We start from the raw sequence: 2,530 nt of genomic DNA, 5'->3' as shown, positions 1-2,530 counted from the left end.
GTTTGGAGGGAAGAGCGGTGCTGAGGGTGGAGGGTCTTTGATGTGGGCTTGGTGGGCTTGCATCTGCGGGGGGGGGACGACTGGGCATTGCGCGAGCTCTTCGTGGCGTGGTAAAATCAATCGCTGCTGCAGGGGCGATTTAGGTAGCCGGCACTTACCTATAGGGCATCTCTATACGGTACGTTTCATCCCCAGGTCCTTTACTAACAGGTAAGATCCATAAGTGACGGCCGTTACAGCGGGCCAAAGAGCCTGGAGGAAGTTGTTAATGGGCGGCTATGCCAAGTGCAAAAGCACGGCTCCGTATGGAGCAATCTAGCCTAGATAATAGCAATTGCTTCATCATAAATAGCAACATACGTAACTTCAGCCTAAGACATGATTAATGCAATACAGTCACAGAATGATTTTCACTTTGCCCCTCTTTTGGAGAGCTCTCACCGACGTGTGGCAGGGCCCGATACAACCGTGCAATTGAAAACAAGAGGCTCAGACCGACAGAAGAACATGCTAAGGTCACAGTGCAGCTGATCTGCAGCGACGGGGATGGAGTCCAAAACCGCAGCTCCCAACGCCTGTGACTGCTCCTCATAACACACGTAAGTCAAATATGCCCAGTAGAAACACCAGGGAAAACTAAATAGTAGAACGTAATTTATTACATGAAAATTTGTCCCAACAGAGGATTTAAGAAGCCTGTTCTCCAAGGGGAAAAAAAAGATAGTTGGAGACACCTAAGTACCATTTGCAGTGTGTCGGTACCGCATAGCCCCCTTGGAGAGGGATGCCCAGTCACAGTGTACGACGTTAGCAGTCGGCCAAGGCTCCAAATGTCACCCAGCGCTGCGAACCCCCCAGGATGGATGAGTTCCCGGGCACCCTGTGAAGAAGGGCACGGTATCCAGGCTCGATGGTGATTTCAGCGGGAAGGGGACGCTTCCTGAATCACCACAGGTGCTTGCTTTTAGTGCCCAGGATATCTGCAAAGCTCTTCCCAACAGGCAACTCAAAACAAAAGCCAAACGTTTACACTTTGTATCTCTCGCTCCCAAAAATATTGTCTATGTGCCTTTTTCTTGACTGACACAGTTACTGCCCTGAATTCTCTTCTGATAAAAGAGAACGTCTTACGCAACTGAATTTTTAATATCCAAGTAACACTTTAGAAACGACTATGGCAAACTGAAATGTAACAAAAAAACGTTCATCAAGCCCAAACACACAACGCACCAGCAAACTGTTAAGCCTGGTACCATACAGCCAGCTATCACGCTGTATTCCCAACGCAGAATACCGGCCGTACTTACCACAGCACTCCCCCTAGAGAACGCAGGAAAATGAGCCCAGGGTCTACAAGTGTGAAACTGCCCCGTCCACCGCCTTGTCTGCACAAGGTTTCCTAAGAAGAAATAAAATGCTTACATTATTTACAGTTCTCAGGACACATAGCTATACTAGGAGAAAAGTCTCTTCCAAGGACTAAGCTCAGTAATTTGCACCAGACACCTCAGGATTTTTAAAAGGAGAAAATCAAATCAATGTGAATGCAGTGCAGATATAATTAAATTAAAAAATGAGAACCACAAACAGATCTAAAGGATGCAAAATGTAGTTCAAAATAGAAAGAACAGTATCGAGGTCAAAATGGCATTTCCAGATGTGTGTTGAGTAACAAGAGAGTCTTTTGACAACATCTCACTTCGTAATCGTAAGAAATCCCGGCAGCTGGGCCAGGCCCTGCTGGCACAAAAGGTAACTTTTAAGTAAGTCATTTACACTCGCAGAATGCTGCCTGAACACAGCGGTGCCTCTATTTGTAACCACTTTTTTTATACTACAATGACCTGAAATTATTTTTGTTAGATTGCAGATCTGGCGTCATCCAAAGGCAAATGAACAACTTTTAGTTTCTCATCTTATGTCACTCTTCAACCACCCAAAACTTTCATTTTTCATTTGGAGTTCTATAGTTACAACTTTTGCTTTAAAATGTGATTTTAAATATAAGCACGTAGATCATGTATGCGTGCATGATCCGCAGACGTGCAAGCCAACGGATGGCAGAGATGCAGCCAGGCCCGCTACCTACGTAACACAGGGGTAGTCTGGGTGGATCTACACTCCTAAGGACTGTGCCTTCACCCTCCTGCCGAGTTTCCTCAAGAAACTTCCCGAGAAGCCAAGGGGCTGACGGAACACCCTGTAGCGAGTTACATCCGAGTGAGGACGTGGTGACTCGGTGTCGAGACATCATGGTTCAGAAGGCGGCAAGTGCCTTCCTTGAGAGACCTGCCGGCTCTCCGGTTGGGGCCGGTGCGAAGCACCGTGCGCCTGCCCAGGGACAGGCCCCGGATGGGGCCCGTGCCCCGAGGCGCCGGTGGGGAAACCCGCGTCTCCTCAGGGCTGGCCGCTCACGTCATCACCTTGTCCCCAGCGCTTCCGCGGCTGCTCAGGGACGGGGGCTGACGGGTGTCTGTCCGCGGGCTCGGGAGGCCCCGCTGGGCCGGGCCCTACTCGGCTGCAGAGGGAA

The 2,530-nt window shown here is 49.2% G+C and overlaps 2 long non-coding RNA genes across 2 annotated transcripts; one reads left to right on the top strand and one right to left on the bottom strand.

Annotated features, from left to right (window-relative positions):
* Positions 1-450: 450 nt before the first annotated feature.
* On the top strand, positions 451-1,163 carry LOC103905545. The gene is made up of 2 exons (XR_657953.2): positions 451-599; positions 683-1,163. It is a non-coding gene; the product is annotated as an uncharacterized LOC103905545 (long non-coding RNA).
* On the bottom strand, positions 643-1,466 carry LOC103905546. Its single transcript, XR_657954.2, has 2 exons — positions 1,308-1,466; positions 643-1,005 (listed from the first exon to the last, which is right to left on the bottom strand). It is a non-coding gene; the product is annotated as an uncharacterized LOC103905546 (long non-coding RNA).
* Between the last annotated feature and the right edge of the window lie 1,064 nt (positions 1,467-2,530).

The sequence above is a fragment of the Aptenodytes forsteri genome, unplaced genomic scaffold (genome assembly GCF_000699145.1).
Source record: "Aptenodytes forsteri isolate BGI_AS27 unplaced genomic scaffold, ASM69914v1 Scaffold1417, whole genome shotgun sequence".
NCBI classification, from domain to species: Eukaryota; Metazoa; Chordata; class Aves; order Sphenisciformes; family Spheniscidae; genus Aptenodytes; species Aptenodytes forsteri.
Note: the sequence above shows the minus strand (reverse complement) of the source record. Positions and strands in the feature narration are given on the sequence as shown.